The sequence below is a fragment of the Thunnus thynnus genome, chromosome 5 (genome assembly GCF_963924715.1).
Source record: "Thunnus thynnus chromosome 5, fThuThy2.1, whole genome shotgun sequence".
NCBI classification, from domain to species: Eukaryota; Metazoa; Chordata; class Actinopteri; order Scombriformes; family Scombridae; genus Thunnus; species Thunnus thynnus.
In genome coordinates, this window is record NC_089521.1 from 21826145 (window position 1) to 21845997 (window position 19853).

General features: G+C 40.2%; 1 long non-coding RNA gene across 1 annotated transcript; it reads right to left on the reverse strand.

Annotated features, from left to right (window-relative positions):
- Positions 1 to 892: 892 nt before the first annotated feature.
- On the reverse strand, positions 893 to 9195 carry LOC137183229 (uncharacterized). The gene is made up of 3 exons (XR_010928432.1): positions 9007 to 9195; positions 2538 to 2706; positions 893 to 1208 (listed from the first exon to the last, which is right to left on the reverse strand). It is a non-coding gene; the product is annotated as an uncharacterized lncRNA (long non-coding RNA).
- Positions 9196 to 19853: the final 10658 nt, after the last annotated feature.

The window sequence follows — 19853 nt, forward strand, 5'->3', positions numbered from 1 at the left end:
AGAGATAAAACTCTCTCTCTCTCTCTCTCTCTCTCTCTTCCCCATGTTTTGGCTTTGTGCAGTTTCAAAATGAAATCGAAGCTTCCGTTTAAACAACGCCGCTTCTTTTTTTATTGACACAGACATGCCTAGTTTGTGGTGTACATTTGATAAAAGAATAGTGTGAAATTTTGGGAAATGCAGTTATTGACTCTCTTGCCGAGAGTTATATGAGAAGATTGATAACACTCAAAATATGGAGCTTAACATAAAGACTGGAAACTAAAGAGGAAACAAAAAAATCTGCCTACCAGCACCTCTAAAGCTCACATATTAACACATTTCATCTTGTTTATGTAATCTTTACAAAACATCAATTTATAGGGGGTTGTGTGTCAGACTATTTCTTGGCTGGGAGCAGTAAGAGTTTCCACTGGTTGCCTGGCAACTGCTTCCAACCCGGAAGTAGCCCAGTTAAAAAAAATGGCAAATCGTCCTTTTTACACATGGTTTTTGTATGGATTATACAAAAAAAAAAGATTTAACCTGTTAATTAGTGAGCTTTAGAGGTGTTGGCTGGTGGATTTTCTTGCTTTTGGTCTGATTCAGTCTAGCTGTTTCCCCCTGCTTCAAGTCTTTATGCTAAGCTAAGCTAAACAGCTGCTGGCTGTAGTTTCATATTTATTGTAAAAATATGAGCGAGAAAGTAAATAAGCTTATTTCCCAAACAAGTGCTTTAAATTTACATTTATCAGAAGCAGATACAGTGACTGATTGCACACTGTTTGGATTAGGCTCATATTCACAGAAAAGCAATTAGAAAGTGATTAGGCAACTTTGAAAAAAAAAAAAAGATAGAGCAGAAATCACAGTGTGAGGATCAGATACAAAACACTGATGAAAGCTTTAATGATTAATTTATTTCATTTTTTGTTTTATCTTCCTGAACAAACAATAGACAGACTTGTCCCCAACTGATACCCATTTTGATTTCCATTATTCTGATAAATGTAACATCTCAACAACACACAGTCGACATACATAAACACAGATGCACACACAAGAGACGCTGAACAAAACCTTGCAGCCTCAATCTGTCAGGGGGCATCAGACAGTGCTCAGGGGAAATGTGCCATTCGTCATGGCTTCCTGCCCCCCTCCACTACTCCAGGACCAGGATCAAATTGTGAAACGGGGTGTAGACGGGCAAGTCTCATCTCCTGGATGCCCTGTAGGGAAACCACACACATTCAGTTACACACTGCCGCTAAATAGGCTTGCTGTCTTAAATTTTCCATTTCATTGTCTGAGTCATAATTCGGTTTTCCAGAATTTAACTTAAACATGATTTGTCTTGACACAAACCTTTGTTCCTCTTTTGGAAAAGCTACTTACTCTTACCCTAGATATTTAAGCAAAAACCCAAAAAAAAAGAGTTTCCCCAAGAATTTGTTTGAGACACTGTTCAATATCAGAGTGCTTTCATATAAAGTCATCAGTGAATTTATGCATCTCCATCTGGCTTAGTCTGCGTCTGTCACATAGCCAAGTTGAGGAAAGAGTAGAGAGGCAGGCGGCGACAATAGAAATGACAGTCTCACTCTTTAAGCTGGAAGGTAATGAATCATATTTATTTGGAAACACTTTCATCTTAACAACTCCTGTAGTAATGGTGTGTGTTACCTGGCTGTAACCTAGCAACAAGCCCCCAACACTGTTTAGAGGAGTAATTGGACAAATCTGTTGGAAGAGGCGTAAAGTAGAAAATCAGATATGCTGAATCTGAAATTAGAAAGCTTTTAGAACAGTATAGAAGTATATTTAATGCTTTCTGCACTGCTTCATTTTCACTTTTCTTCTGTTTCTGTGTGCATTCCTCTGCATTAAAAAACACCTGTAGGCAATCTAGTGTGAGGCTTTCCACCACCTTAATAATTACGGATGTCTACCTGCTGTAGCTCAGTCAGTGACAGGAGCCCGAGGATATGAGAGAGAGAGCAAGGGAGGACGAGTGGGAGGGAAACTGGGGGAGAGATGTATGTCAATCTGGCAAGATATTTTATCCATTTCTTCTTTCAGGAATACCACACAACAGAAACATCTGCTGGGTCTGGGTTTAACCAAGCAGTGAACAAAAACACACACTTGAGGCACCGCTATTGGGTGAGAGTAAATGGAGAGTGTAAAGATGGAAACAAGGAGTGACTGGACCATTTTTGCTCTTGCTCCATCTCTATGTACAGTAAGTGTGCTGACTCTCTCTCCTCCCCCAACCCTACGCTGTCTTGCGGTGACAGGCCAAGCGTGGCTGAACTCCCTGCATATAATGTACCTCCCAGTGTTCCCAGGAGGATGAACTGGTTGGTGAATGCTGGAAAGTAGGCCAGGGGAGCCACCGCTGCATCCCCTCCTCCTCCTCCTCCTCCAGAAATCTGATTCACCAGGAGGGAATAATCCATTCATCTGTCACGCAGAATTTTTCTCCTCTTTAGTTACATTTGGGGATGTTGTTCACCTCAGATAACATGTTCTTTTAATTCTGCAGATTTATTTCTTACATTCATCAGTTGCTGTAGGTGGGCTTCTGTGAATGTTTTGATAAGGCATCACCATCTGAGCTCCTTCTGTCAGAGGACTGTGGTTGCATGTGCAGCACAAGTATGGAGCTCTGTGGTTATTGGTCCAGCCCAGACACAATTTCTGGTCTGGGAGACTTGGGAGGTGGAACTGTGGGATATAAAAGATTTTGAAAATGAATTATGATCTGTGGATTGAGGCATTGTGGCCTATTACACTGTAAAACTTTGTCAGCTGGTTAAACCTAAAAACCTTAGAGAAACAGAGGTGTTCAGTAAGTGTGGCAAGAAATATTTCACACTTCTTAAACTGACTACAGTGAAACACTTTTATCACTGAATGAATCAGTAGCTTTTAGCAGTGGAGCTCCCCTCAGCTGTTACGGTATTACTTGGCTAAAAGCTTACTGAAAGAGGAAAAGAAGAGAAAAGCCACAGAAACAATCATAATGTGATAACTCCGTAGCCAACAGGTGGATGCTGATAATAACCATAGGTGTCGTCTGGCCTGGGTATTCAGGGCTGTAGCCCCGAATAATTCTCCTCTTGTCACTAAAGAAGACGGCAGTGTTGTAATTTTGTATCTTCAGTGAACAGAACGGAGGCAAGACCCAGGGGCGTTGGCTGGACTGTTAACCATCAGGGACTGAGCCTAGATTCTTCTCCATCAAAAAACTTTTAAAAATGCATTTCTAAATAGACTGTTTCCAAGCATTTTTTTTTCTTGTATGTGAGGGCTACACGCTGCTTTAAAAATGTGGGTTTGGATTTGATTTACCATATAATCTGGACATGAATATGCTAGCCACTCAAATGTCTCAAACCAAAACGAACGTCATATCAGATAACTATTACCATTACCAGGCCTACATGATGGAAAATCCTCAACACCCATAATACGATGGCGGTTTACTCAAAGAGAGTGAGATACTTGATATAAACCACAATAGATGATAGATGATACACTATACGTATACTGTATATTACACCTGACACTGACCTACAGTGATGTGTGTGTGACATATAAATCATTTAGATTCAGTGTTTATTTCCTAGTTAAATCTGACATCACTCATGAGTGAGCAAGCTTTTTAAATTGACTAACGTTATCAGCTCAGCTAGTAGCCTAAAGTTTTGTTTTATGGAAGCTGTGGTAACTTAGCTGTCAATGTATCACATGATCAGAACAACTTGCCTCAGGTGTTATCACTGTTAATGGGATTATCAGACCAATAAAATATTAAACCTTTTGGTTATCTATCACAAGACTAGGCTAGTTTGGTGTTATTGCCAAGGGGAGACACAACTAAGCTATCATTGCTAACGGTTTAGCTGGCTACAGAGCAATGCAAAGTACGTTAGCTGTATATAACTTATGCTCATATCATGTTCACGTAATGTGGAACTCATGCAGACATTTACACACCTTGTTTTCCTGCCTCAGCATGAGAGGATGTTTGTGCCACTGCTTCAGCAAGAAAAAAGTTTCTTGCTTCAGCAAGAATTTTAAGCCCCAAACAACGTATGCTGCATGCTAATATGCTAATTATGTCTCTTTAGAAACATAATTTGATGAGTTTAGTGAATTCATGTTTATCATTTCTGAAATTGGTCTGAAGATGAAAACTAATTATTAATTATTAAAATGTTAAATTAAAGGGGACCTATCATGCACATTCCTAGGTCCATATTTTTTTTATTCTGGGCTCTACTGGAATATCTTTGCATCATTTACAGTTAAAAAAACTTATTTATCTTATATTGGCTCTTTATGCAGCCCCTCAGGTCAACCTCTGTTTAGCTCCTGTCTCTTTAAGGCCCCCCTAGCAATAAACCCACACTGTTCTGCTTGGTTAACTATGTAAACAAACAGTAGCAGTAGGATTTCACTGCTTTTTCTCATTCTTTACTTGAAATGGAAACTTCTCAAATACATACGTACATGTTGAAGCCCAAATCTGATCAGAAATATGAGAGTGGACAACGTGAACAACCCATGGAACTATCTTAGCAACAAAGGCTATGGAGGGCTATTTGTGGGATTTTGGAGCAGGCTGGAGTCTGGGCTTTTAACTTTCAGAGAGCATTTTTACATATGTTCACCTCTAGTTTTAATAGACATCCAACATCATAACGGTATAAAAATAACAGAAAATCACAAAGAGCTTTTAAGTTTATGACAAAAAATAGTTGATTCCACTACATTTCTGTATGATGTTTTACAGTGTACTTTTGTGGCACGTCTACTGAGGCCTGGATGTCTGGTTTCAAGAGCTTTTAACTGGAGAGCAGTAACCGGGTGTGGAAACAACACTGTCATGGTGGTCACTGATTTTTTTTTCCTCCCTCCGGCCAATCACAGACCCTGCAGACCAAGATTAATGTGGAAAACTGTTAGTGCAGTTTGAGCTGGGGGCTTTCAGGACCATAACTCTTGCTACTGTCCTGTCCCACAACTATAGTTGTTTTTTAATGCCCACGAGCCTGTAATGACGTTCCCAGAGTTTATGTTGGACGTGCTACACTTAGCATTGCAGCCTCTTTACAGATGCCCAGGTAATTTTCCTGCTTCCCTTAAGAGAGCTGGTATACATAAATGAAATATGGATGCATCTCGAAATCAACTCCAGCGGCATCTCTTGAATCAACTTTGGGGATGTTTCCTTGCCAACTCCTGCTTGGATACCAACATTTCCTTAGCAACTGCATGGCCAGCGGCTATATATGTGCATTTAATGCTGAAAGGAGCTGTAGGGCTCAGCTGTTGATGGAACACAGTTATCCTTTTTCTCATTACTGTCTGCTCCATGTGAGATTCACCAGGCCTGAGGGAAACCATAAGGGACGTACATGTGTGTGCACAGTGTGGCCAATAAGGAGAACAAGCCCACTTCTCGGAAACACCTGTCCAATATTCTGACCAGAAATCTGAGCATACAAACAAAGGATTTTTTCCTCATTACACTCCAGATGTCATCAGATATAGATGTAAACACAACTCCCTGAGAAAAATGAAAATCGCTCAAACACGTCCGATGTGCCATATCTCACATGCATAATTTCATTTGAGATCATGAAACACAAATCAGGAGCTTCCTCCTGTGACAGCAGTGAGCGCTAACCTGTTTCTACATGCACGGAAGCTGCAGCCATGCTTGCATTGACAAACACATAAGGCAGGGAATACCCCAAAACCAGCGTCCAAAACAAAACATGCTGCACTGGATGGATGTTTACTTTGGTCCTGTTTTCATGGATAAATGAATAAATGCCTCAATCTGGAGAAAAGGTGATGTCATGCTTAAAGAGACACCGTGACATTTCATGTTTTATTTGGATATTTTTCTTCACCAGAAAGCAAGTTGCAATGTTTAAAATGTCAGAGGATGCTTATAAAGTCAGTGGTGATCTTTGAGGACAAACCAATACAGACATTGTAATTCTTTATTGATCTGTATTGTAGACGGAATTAAAATGAGCGTATTGACCGTGGACCTTAAATTCGTGCGCCACATCACCCCCCCATTAGGTGGCCTCCACCATCAGCCCCGGATGGTTGTACAAGGTCATCAGAAAAAGCTTTTAAGAGGTAGGATCCACCTCTTGAAATCCCTGCAGCCAAAAATTACGTGCTCAAAAACCACCATCAGTATTATGGTGCCACTATGAAAAACCTTGACTGGCAGGGTGTGTTTGATACAACTGTTTGATATGTTTTAATTGTATTATTTTTTGTTTAAAGCTGATATTATCAATATTTTCATATAACAGTTTCTCCCCCCTTCCCCCAAGTGGCCAAAAACACAGTTAATGCAGGTTTAAATATTTGCACAGAGGACTTGATATTGAGTGAATTATTCTGGTGAAATAAAGTACATTGAATTTCCTTCTTCACAAGGAGATCAGGACATTTTAACCCACAGATGCTTCCATATGGTTAAATCCAGGGCTGAAATCACTCACTATTAACTACATAGCGCTTTACATTTACTGTCTGCCATTTTATTTGAGTGTCCAAAGTGTGTTAATGTTTCCACTATATATAGTGTATAGTATATATTTCAATTTACTGCTTAATATTGTCAATTATATAGAGAGTAGTGCGTCAGTGAATGAGGGAGTGATTTCAGAAAAAGCCTACTCACACCACCCTACTACTGCATCTGCTAAATACATTCATTCTAAAAGCCCATTAAGATTACATTACAAAGAATTATGTCAAATGAATAATAATTTTAAGATTATTTAAATTAATTTAACAGAAATGAAGACAGCGATTATGGCTTTGGTTACCTGCTTTGGCTGTGGAAGATCATGACGCCAATAAGTCTGTCAAAGAAAGTGTAGCGATGGAAAAATAATGGACAGTTATTTGTCCACCAGAGCAGAGATGATCCCAAACACATCTGAGCGATGTGACACATTCATTTACCGATAGATCTCTGTCGTATTATTTGCAGGTCTGATAGGTATTCAGAGATAATCCCGCTGATTGATTGGAACGGTTTATCATGAGAAACTGAGGCACAATGGTGTCATTATTTCTAGACAAGGACAAGACAAGGTGAAGGTGGAGAATCTGATTGAACATTTAACCTTGAATCACCCATTAGTTATGATTTAAAGCTGAGCCAATGAGCTCAGAGTGCCTGCTTTGAAAAGGCACTTCAAGATCCATCTGTTGCACCATCAAAGAATAAATGACAAATATGTCACATAGCATATGAGAGGAAAGGCTTAATGAAAGTGGAAGCAATGAAAAAAGTAAATAGGAAATGAGAAGCAGCACGGGTTGGCTCTTATTTTAATCTTCGTGTCAAAACTCAGCAGGAGGTTTCAGGGGAAACACCTGACTGCTGAGTTTCATATAAAAGCTCATTTTTAAATCATAAATCCATGAACTCCAAGTCCATCAGGGGACAATTGATGCCTTTGTCAGTTGGCAGTGTACGTATTCTTAATAAAAAAGGATCTGATTCTTTGATGTGATATTTATATTCCCTCGGGATGAATGTTCAATTTGCTCTGACTCTGCGATACCACTCAGAAACTGACAGATACATAAAACTTTAACGTGAGATGTGGATTCAGGGACTACTGCTCATAAAAAAAAGCAAACCTCTTCCATCAGTTTTCCTCGTTTGAATTTTACAGGAAGACTTGTTATAAATCTGCTCCAACCGCTCACCTCCAACTCAGCTGCTTTCCGTTTCTTTATTAAACTGTTTATCCTGAAGGAAAGTGCATTGTTAATTACATCTAACGATACAGACGTTCGGCGCCGGAGGGCTTTGTTTAATAATGAAAGCATTTTCCTCTCTCCTGGCATGCATGTGACAAACTGCACACTACTGGTAAACTGGAACAAATTACTACATGTTTTCTTGTAGGCCAAACACTGGTCAAAAGATGCCACCCACGGGTGCAGCTCCGAGGTGAAAACAGACAATCTGACTACAGTCTTTATTAAAGCCTTTTGTCTTCAATTACATATCACAAGTTTAAACTGTAGACTTGAAAGCAGTAATGGAAAAACTGGGAGGGATTTCTTTGTGTAAAGCCATGTTAGTAGCTTTTAATGTGGACTGCTTCCAATCTACTATGAGGGTGGTTTCAGTAGGTAGAAGAAGGCTTGATTGTGAACAACCAGCTATTTGACTAAAGTTCATTTCTTGACTAGAATTCATTTCTTTCTCTCAGAAAAAAACCCATTTTTTTGTCTTCAACTGAGTTTTACAGATACAGTAAAGCACTATATTAAAAGGGAATTACAGATTTAAAACGGAACATTTGAAATTGAGGCAGGAGAGGCTGGGATATGTTGATTGTAGTAGTATGAGTCATGCTCCACAATTCATGCATCCTACATTTCCCATAATGCAACTGGATAGACAAGACAGTATTTCAGTAGACTGTCTTTGCATGGTAAATGTCCACTTCTTTCAAACTCCACACCCTCAGTTTGTAACACAGGCTTTCTGTTGATGTTTCTCAAGCTGAAACTGAAACATATGACAAAAAAATATTTGCTCAGTTTCTTGTTAACAAGAAACCATATAAACCTGTAATTTTCACTTTTTCTAGTTGATATAGGCTACAATATAATCTCTGTAGGCACTGACTGGATCTTTTTCTTGTTTTAATGATATATGGAAGTTTCTTGTTATAAAAACTTGGATTACTGGCATAGAGAAGGCGCATAGACTGGAAAAAAAAATAATGGATGTGGTCACCGTGATGTCACCCACTGGTTTGTCAACTCCCGTTTTGAAACCTCGTTCGGGATTTTGACAGTCTCCATCTTGGATTTTTGGACCCAGAAGTAACCTTATTTGGGTGGAGCTGATCCTAACGTTAGCTGCTAGCATGGTTAGCCCATATGATTAATTGTGAGAATACTAATGCTAATTTTGGCTAGCAAAAAAACAGGCTTAAAACAAAATGTACTTACCGGAAAACTTAAGAGCTGACTCCTTAGAGGATTTTTTAGTACAACTGATCTCTGGACAAGACTTTTTAGGTAAACAAAATGTTACAATTAACTTTCATGAACTGAAAACACACTAAAATAGCGACAGCCAATACTTCTAGTCTAATCTGCCAACGTTGTCGTCATGGTAACGACTTGTCAATCACAAGGTAGCCACGCCCTAAAGCATGCCCTGCTTTATCGTCTATGTTACTCTAAATGGGACCAGAATCTACATAGTGAAAATCATGATGTATTAAAGAAGACTTGAAACTAGCGATTGAGACCATAAACTCATTAGGTCAGTGTTTACTGAGGTAATAAATCAAGTGTAATTTTCTCATAGATTTCCATATAATATATATAATATAATGTATAATGTATTATATAATATAATAATTTATTTCTGGAGCTAGTGGATTCGCCCCCTGCTGGCCATTGGAAAGAATGCAGGTTTAAGGCACTTCACTTTTCAGACTGGGAGCTACCCACTTGGAAATAACAAGAAATAACAAGAAAGTTTTGTGATGTAATAAGATGTATGTTGTTAAAAAAAGAAATGTTAGTTAAAGCTGAATAATTTAGAAACTAGTAATAATAAGAAAAAGTATGTCATTATAACATGAAACTATCTTGCAATAACATGAAAAAGATCATGTTAAAATGAGCAAATATTTTTTGTCATGATGGCAGTGATACTCTGCTTTGATTTGATTTTATATATATATAGAAAGGCTCCAGAGCAGTTTTGAACAAATGAAGGTGGAGACTTTTTTCATGTTGTTTCAAACTGAGACTATCACTGTCTTAATAATATAGGACATGTATTGGGTGTTTGTGTGTTTAAAAAGACTTGACACCCAATGCAAGTGATTGTTCAAAACACTGACATCTTAACTCTTGTCTTTGAAGGATAAATGAAAAATAAGTATCATTAAGGCTGAGTCCAGCCCTTAATGATATGAGAGACAAAATCTCTTAGCTTCTTGCAGAGCTACTTTTGTTTCACAAATGCTCTAAATGAGTGAAAAAGACTTTTCTGCAGAGTGAGAGGCGAGATGTGAAGGAGTCTCAGGCCACATCATCCATTCACCTCTTTCCCTGTGAACCCTCTTCTAATGGCTATTTAATTCATAGTACTAACGGATTATCAAAGCCATTTAAATTAGTCATTATGGAGAGGATAGATTGTGAGACAGCTATGGGAGGTGGGTCACGTTAACCAAAAGGCCTGGAGGAAAGATGAGGAAAGCATGCAAATGAAATATAAAAAGGATAATTTTTTCCTCTCCCCCTGTAGATTCCACAGGCTCTACTTATGATTTAATCTGCTATAAAGCTGAGCCCACTGTGTGAAGCCCTCATGAAGCCCTCTATCCTGCACTTTTAGCAGAAATAATGTTACAGATTCAAGAGAATCTTAAGAGAAAGAAAGGGAGACAAAAGAGGATGTGTGTGTTAGAGAACAAAGCTGCAGAGAGAAATGGAGGAGTTAGGCGAAGAGCGTGAAATGCAGGCGGCACCGGAGCCAATAAAATATAGATCTCAAACATCACATTGAAGTGACAGGGTGACCTCGTAGCTGGTGAGTGCCATTTATGAAAAGCCAAGAAAAAGCAAAAAGGAAAGCAAATACACTTAGCCTGGATTCAATTTATTTAATGTCTCCAACCCCACATTGTGTTGTTTTGGCATTTTCCAAGGTGGCTGGACTGTATCCAGATTTTGTAAAATGCCTGTGCACATGTGACCACTTTCACATCTGATTTTGAAGTCCAGAAACACTGTGAGTAAAATCAGAGTCATTTAGACTGATATGAAAGGAATAGTCTGACATTTTGGCAAAGATCAATATCACTCATATGTCTGTACATTAAATATCAAGCTGGAGCCAGCAGGCGGTTGCTTAGCTTAACATGAAGACTGGAAACAGCACCAGCACCTCTAAAGCTCACTATACAACATGTTATATCTCATTTGTTTAATCATTACAAAAACCAAAGTTTAGAGGTTATATGCCAGATTGTTTCTTGGCTGGAAGCAGTGACTTGCTGGATTCTTGTCATCACGCTAGCTGCTAAGCACCTCCTGGCTACAGCTTCATATCTAACAGACTAACAAGGGAGTATTGATCCTCTCATCTAACTCTTGGTAAGAAAGTTTATTTCCCAAAATGTTGAGCTACTCCGTTAACTAAATGTGTTATATTGCTGTTTTAACTGCTTTAATTGACATGTGTAACCATAACAAAAATTTGAAGTCTGTGTCAAATATCCAATTATATCAATTGTATTCATTATCAGCTAATCTATTAGTTACTTTTAGATAAATCAGTTACTTGTTGTCATGTCAGACAATAGTGAAAAATCTTCATCACAAGTTCTTAAACTCTAAGTTGGTGTCCTCGTGTGCTTGATTTGTCTAACTTCAAACCCTAAAACCCAAAGATATTCAAGTGAGACATATAGAAATACAGAAATACATACAGAAAAACAGAAAATATCCACATTTAAGAAGCTTGTATCAGTGAGTGTTTTGATATTTTTGTGAAATAAATGACCTAACCAATTATCTGAATTATTGTTGATACATTTTTTCTTGGTTGACTAATCATTTTAATTGACTAATTGTTATAACATTAGTGTCAAAAACGTTCTGCAGTATCACAGCTCTGCATCAGAGATTAATGATGCAAATTTGGAGGATCACTGGAGAAGAAATTGAGAGTTGCATGCGTGTGTTAAACTCAATAAAGCTCTGTGTTCTTGTGACATGCACTTGTGCATCCACACATGAGCACACAGTCACAAATGTCTGACACAGACCGCTTCATCAGCTCATGTCTCCGCTCACCACAGGCCACTGGCTCTCCTCCGCCATGAAAATATCTTCCAAACCATATAAATATTTATGTCCATTAATAGTAAAGAAGCAGCACGAGTAGATGCATAATGCTTTGCGCTGGTTTTATTTTTGAACGAGATGCACTCCAACTGCCACGACGTCTCTGTCACCATGACAACCGAGTTCAGCGAGCGAGCCAAGCAGGACTTGGCCCCGTCACTCTGCTTCAGACAAAAGTAGCATGATTCTCGTGGAAGGGAAACAATGTGCACATCAAGTGTGCTCCAGCAGCAATGTGCATGTTAATGTTAATTCGTAGCTACTTAAACATCACAAGGACACATGTTTTAGGGGTAGAGAGTGTGCACAACATGCTTCACTGTTACCTCTGTGTTCACCACAGATGTCAAAATGTGGATATGGGCATGATTAGATGATCTCAGACCATTTCTAGACATTGTTACCAAACAACAGGAGCCACAGAATAGTTTGACCATATAAAGATGTGGACGCTTATGAGGAAAGCAGATGTGAGGAATTACAAGCTATCACATTCACATTCCACAGTGCCTGAGTCCAAGTACAAAACACTGTCTTAACAAGGAGCCAGAGATTTATTGTCCTCCTGCTGTCAGACGTTAGTTGATGGGGGGATTTTGAAGGAGTCACATCTGATTGTACATATGAACACACTTATATAAACAAGCAAAATAATTTCACCCTTACTTCACCTCTTTCCATCTCTCACGCAGAAACACACATGCTGTTCCTGGAGCTCTGGGCTTTATCCTGTCAGAGCGTTGAAGTTTTGTGAACACGGACATGATTTCTCTTTGCACTGACATCTCCACTGGGAGCAGCGACGGTTCTGGCGTAGAGGATGGATGGAGAATGAAGGGGAGGGTGGTCTTTCCAGTTACAGCTGGTGGATGAGAAACAAATGAAAAGACAGGAAGCACAGATAAAGCTGAGTTGTGTGTCAGAAAACAGAAGCGGAGGGTTATTAGAGTGTGTGTTGAACACAGCAGCTCCATGAGGGATTAGGAGGCCGAGAAGCAGGAGCGATTTGCACCAGAGAGAACAGCTTACCGACTTTCTGCTTTCAAGGTAACTCAGCTTTCACTTCCAGACTCAGCATGCAAGCACACGCTGGCTCAAAGTGCCTCCTGCAAGATTAACAAGGAAGTTTGCTCATTGTGTGAAGAAAAGGAATAATATCTTCCACCAGAAGACGGAGCTGGAAAAGTTGAGTTTTTTTTCCTGATGAAAATGGGTTTGCGAGGTGAGGTTTTACATCATTCAGAGTTAGAGTCACTTTCCCCATGATGCGAGACTTCCTCTCTAATGACAAGGGTCTGTCTCTCAAGCTGTCCTCTAAGCCAGTCTCTCTCCCGCAGAGAGATGACCCTGTGAGAGAAGCTGAGTCAAAACAAGGCTTTAAAGTTTGTGATGCACCTTTCAACTACAGGCAATTCAAAGTGCTCTACATGAGGCAAAGAAATGCATTAGAGCAACGTGAAGACAATGAAGATGGAAATAAAATCCCTTAAATTAGAGTAAAATTAAATCAAATGTCATAAAAAAACTACAAATTATAATCATCAAGGAATACAGCTACAGTGCAGTAAAAGGTTAGCTCAAATTAAATAAAAGAACAAAAAGTACAAAAGGAGATTTGAGAGTGGCTAAAATTGGGAGATATTCACTGTCATCAGGACTTTAGCTCCATCTGTGCGCTACATAATAGCCACTGTAATGCTAAACGCAGCTTCACCATTGTTGGTTCAAACTCAAGGATACTGTTAAATGCTTCCTAATAGGTTTATATTCTTTAAGTATATCACAAAGGTATTTTGGCCTTGGATGTGATTCATAAACAAACAGCAGCACTTTAAAATGTATTAAAACTACATGGACACTGATGTAAAGATTTAAAGGTTAATTCCTGTTTATCACAACTTCCCCCAAAATGGTCTTCAGTCAGACAACTGCAGCACATTCCTGTTCTTAAAGGAAAATCCCAGTGTACAGTATTAGAACTTTTCATCGTTTTGGACATCTTTTCCATTAGTTATGATGAAATTGTACTTACCAATGTAATTGCAGAGATTTGGGAGCACAACCACATCACTACAATACAGTCCAACAGGGCAAGAAAGACAAGGCAACCTTACTGTATCTAGATTACCTAAACCACTTTATTTGAGAGGTAAAAAAGAAAGTGAACACAACCACAATGTCTGGAGCAATCCACAGGGGAACTATGTGCACATATAAAGCACAGTTGGACAATGTGGAACCAAGATGTTGGTCTGCAAAATGTGATGGATGTTTACAGTGGAACAACTTTACCGTTTGCCTTGGTTTGTGTAATCTGAAGGTATGGTTAAAACTTGGACTAGGACTAGGATCATCTAACTGTTTCTTGCTCCATCTGATTCCCATTTAGCGATTTCACTGTGTTCCCAGATCTTGCATAATGAGTTTAGTACTCTTATTACAGATAGGAATGATGGCCAAAACTATGAAAATATGACCCAAGTTTTACTTCACCAAAATTGACCTTTAAGAACAGCAGTAATGTGCTCACTTCTCCTGATTTTTTATTAGAACGTTCTTAATAAGCTGCTGCTTTCTAATGATCTTTTCAGGAAGATTAGACCACTGCTCGAAGTGCACCTTGCCTAATTTCGTATGGACATGAAACCTCTAATTCTTGCCATCATTAGATGTTCCATTTATTCCATCTATTTCTTTATTTTCATAACCAGCATCCATTGGAAAACTTGGCTGCCATTCGACACTGCTTTAGCCATTAGAGGTGATGTTATTTGTCCAGACTGCGGCCCCCCCAACCCCCACCCCCCAACATCCCCCACTCCGGTCTGAGTGAGAAACAGAGAGAGACCCCATGTAGAGACAAAATAGACGAGGGTGTGGAAGAAGACTGGCAAGCCCGCGGTGACAGCAGGACGTTCCCACACACATACACAAACTGCAGCCCTCTGTGTCCCACTGATATCCCCAAAAACAGCAGGAACACCAGAGGGAGGGAGGGTCGGGTGGAGGGTGAGTTTTTCTAGGCTGGTCTCAGCTGTGCCTGGGGATAGTGAGACAGCAAAATCCAGGACACACATATAAACACACGCACACACACACACGCCACTAACTGTTATTAATACAGGTCATCAATTAGGCCTGACCTAGAAAGCCTGTCTGCACGAAGGCTATACAACAAGCTGAAACAGACCGATGAGCTCAAAACAGTCGGTCTAAAAGCCCGGATTAACTTGCATACATATAAACACACACATTGATATGACAAAATACATGCAGACTTAAAATTCCACTTAAAATAATCTTCTCAACCCTGAGACTGATTTATACACGCAGTAACATGCAGAGAGGCACTCACGCATCATACGACAAAAACACACACATATGGGAGGAGGGCCAAACCTGAAATTAGGCAACTAATTTAAAGTCTTTGATTTTGCTTTCTGTGCAGTTGTCAGAAGAATGTGAGACAATTGGTTCCAGCATGACTGTAACTTGTTTCTGTGACTGTGCAGGCACAACACCAGGAAGCTGGCAGACCATGTAAACAAAGCTAACCTGTAGAGAGTGATACACCTTCGCCTTTTTGTCTCTGTGCTTTTCTCTCCCTCATTTGGAGTGCAGGGAGTGACTGTCAGAGTCCTAGGTGCCACGTTGAGTGCATTAGCAGAAGAGGAGGGGGTGGTTGTTGAGGCAGAAAGATGCTCTGAAGGTGAGGAGGGTGAAAGTTTTCCTCCTGTGCCAGGCATGTGCTCTCAGTTAGCAAGCAAGGACATGCCAGGGGCAAGCAGCCGCATTTGGCTCTGTTCCCTGCGCCCATACCCTTTGCTTTCATTCATGGTCTTGTCTTAAGAGCTTTTTCCTCCTCCATTGTCACACAAGGCCTATCTAAAGGGTTTATGCCTCTGACTTGTGCTAAGCACCAGGGGTGACAGAGCCAGACCTCTTCACAAATCCTAAAACCCTCTGCAAATGCTATTTCTCCTTCCTCGTTGCTCTCTGTCTATATTATTGTTTTTTACCCCCTCCTCCCTGTCTCCTTCCCCCTTGTCCCCTCCCTCTTCACTCTCTGCTCTCTTCATCTCTTAATGCCTCTATCTCCTCTACGCTTTGACTGTGACAGTGGAGTGCAGGCGTGCTCTAATCTAAGCCAGATGAGCTACAAAAACACAGGCTTCCTCCGCCGGTTGCTTTCTCCATTAACCAAGAGGCCCATCATTTCTCTCTACAATCACAGGGCAGCCTTCTGAGGTTTACCAGCACGTCTGCATATGCACTAAAGCAGACGAGCCAGTAAAACTCCTATATGAGTGATTTATAATGACACTTTGCTGCTGCCATCTTCTATCTGCTAACCGCAGACTATTGGGCAGTGGCTCAGAGCCAGACTCATGGCACCTGTTGAGATTACTGCAGTGTCAAAGCTGTTTTATATAATGTTGTCTTTTTTATGGATAGGTTTGGACTTCCAACATATTTAGGAACCTGAAGGTACTTTTTCAGATCATATGGGCACTGTGTTGCATGTAAATGTGGCTCACATTCAGTCTGAGTGTACAGTCGCCACCAGGGTTGAGCTGAGGCTTCATCTTCCACTCTGTCATGGTGAGTTTGGGCTGAGGCTTTCATTTAGGAACGGCTGACTCTCGCTCACTGCTGAGGCAGAAGGACATCTCGTCCCTCTGGGGACGGTTGCCGTCCCGCCCTGTCACTTTCACTCTCATATCCACAGGCCAAGAAGCACATGGCAAACAAGCACAGACTGCAGTGAAACAGAGGATGGAAGAAGAGGAGAAGAAAGGGAAAAGATAAATAGGGCAGTAGACAGAACGATGGAGATAGCTGAGACTCAATATTTATCAGACTTCAAGGAATAGTTTGACATGTTGGGAAACACGCTTATTCACTTTCTTGCTGAGTTAAATTAGAAGATCAATACCACTTTAATATTAGGCTGCAGCAGCCAGTTAGCCTAGCTTAGCGTAAAGACTGGAAACAGGGGGAGACAGTTAGCCTAGCTTAGCGTAAAGACTGGAAACAGGGGGAGACAGTTAGCCTAGCTTGGTGCAAAGGTTATACAATCCACCCACTCCAATCCACATTTCTAAAGCTCACTAATTAACACTTTATATCTTGTTTGTTTAGTCTGCAGAAAAACCAAAGTGTAAAAACAACACATTGTGGTTTCACTGAGGTTATTGGCTGAAAATGGAGCTAGGCTTGCTGGATCCTCCAGCTTAGCTGAGCTTAGTGGCTGCTGGCCTTCACTTCATATGTATCGTGCAGACATGAGAGGTATGATTTTTTTCATCCAACTCTCAACAACAAAGCTGTTCATATTTCCCAAAATGTCGAGTCCTTTAACTTATTTTAATTTAATGTTGCAGCACATTTGCACATTAAACACATTTTGATGGTCATCCTCGTGCCAAGGTTTCTGCCATGTGGGAAAATAAGGTCGCTGACAAATCAGAAACCGGATATTTCACCTGATTTTGTGGGAAACATAGTTTCCATTACTCTCTGGGGTAGGTGAGAAAAACTCTGTGAACTAACATCAGAAAAGGCAAGAGGTGAAAAGGAAGCTGTTACATCCACAATCATCCGCTGCTCACTGGTGTCATGTGCTGCATACCAAATCGAACTTTTTCGATAGTCTCCCTTGTACCTTCTCCCTCACACTCTTTCTTCTCTCTCCTCCCTTGTGTTACTACCTTCATCCACCCACCTTCGGCTCACAGCAGAGGGTACAATAAGTGAAGATGGTGAGATTTAGATCGGCAAAGTTTAGGAAGTGAGTAAAAAAAAGATTTAAGAAGTGAGGAAATAAAGAAACCTCTCCTCCTCTAACTATTTATCATTTCCTTGTACCCTCCTGTGGCGACTCATCTCTTACAGGGCACATCTAAGATGCTAAGTTAATAACACCAGGAGGAGAGCATGGTGCAAAAGGAGAAAGGGTGCAGAGTCTCACAATAACACACTCTCTAGCAAGCCCCACATGAATCAAACTGACAAAGCCAATCTAGCGACAAATTCTCTCTTGCTGGCTGTAAACTGCTCGGTTCTCTGGATGGGTGGATACAAGAGCGCAGGCTGGGGAAATTGTAAGTTAAATTTAAAAAGTAAAATTCAGTAAGGTGTGCACACTCTACAACCTCACTTCTTATTCCCTGCGGTGGAGTTAATCATATCCTGGTTTATGGGACTAGTATTCTTCTCAGTGATACAGACTTTCACTTTTTGTGGTTACACATGTGTATCATAAAAAGCACGTCAGTGGAGATGGGAAAGGTCAGTAAAAGTCAAGTGAGTTCACTTATCCCTGCAGCTGCCTGTTGAGTATAAAACTAACCAGAACCACAAGCTAACCTCAAGAGGGTACAGTATACTCTATATATACTGCTCGCCTTCGCTGTCAAATCCTGCTGCCTGTAAAGGAACCAACACAACCATCAACGCAGCGGGTTATCAGTATGTGAACAAAAAAATACCGAAATTCAATTTTTTTGGGAAACCATTAAGTCCAAACAAGAAAAAGAGTCTCTGAGCACAGTGAAATATTACCAGCACAAATATATAGAAGCGGTGAGATGGAAACAATCAAGTATGGGAAGAGATAAGGGTTTAAGCTCCATCCTCCAGCCAGAGCCCAGGTGCACCATGTCACACCCCCAGGCTGTGAGAGTCTCCATGCTGGGGAGATCTTTAATAGCCTCGAGATGGAAGCACACTATCCCCACTAGTCCATAAAAGACAGTGTTCCTCTGTCCCATCTCCTTCTGTCTGTCTGGTATGGGCTCATAAAAGACTTAACTGGTCTCACATGACCCCTCTGTTCACTCATGCTGTGATTGGCTAGATTCTCAAACACAGGGGGTGCAATTGGATGGTTTTAGACTGTTTTAGACTGTAAAGGACTAGGTGGCACGCTGCCTCAGAGATGAGCTCATCTGTCCTGCAGTACAGTCAGTCTGTGGAGGCCCCTTAATTGGGTCTGAGCCATGGAAGACAGAGGTTACATTATTAAGAAATGTGCTCCACTGTCTCAAAGATCCTGAATCTGCTTTAACTGAATTATATTTGTCCACTTGCGGGGGAGCGACACACCGACATGTGATCACCATATAAATTTGCTATGATGAACATGTTCGTAAACAGTGGCCTATTTACACATTCAGCAGACACGGAGCAACAATAGCATTAATTTTGAGTAATGTTTCGGGCCACCTGGTGAATGTAAGTCCAGTATTCACTCCCATTTAAGCTCTGTTGGCTTGTAAAACCAAAACAATACACTGGAAGATGCTGAAACCCTGTAGATATGAGAGATCGGCTGATGATTCTTTGTGGGTTTGTCACTACAAGTTACCTCTTTAACATACATGTAGTCATTTGATCCATTGTTACCATGGAAAAATGTTGATTAGAGCATCTTCAACATTCAAAGGAAATATAGAATAGTGTGCTAAATATTATATATTGTCTGATAAGATGTGGCTTCTTTTTGGTGGTATGACACCATATATGTGGGGTTTACTGCATGGATAGTTCAAATAGTGGTGAGGTATGTTGTTAGTCATAGAAAGGTTCAGTGAAATAACTGCAGCATTATGTGAGGCAAACCTGGGGTTACCAATTTTAGAACAAGAAACTGGTTATAAATTCTGATTTGACCCAGTTTAGTTCATTTTGCAAAGACAGACACATCTGGTGGTGGATAGAAATAAAAACAAAAAGTAAGTAAACACACAAAAAGAAAAACCCTAAATTAATAAAAACAAGTACACATATCTATGATAAAACAGTGTTATGGTTCACCTTCTAGCTGTTTCCAGAGCTTTTGATTCTCATGGCCTATTTAGTGAATGGAACTTGTTCAGGTTGAAACAATATGATTTAAAACCCTGGAAAGAAGACAAATAAAA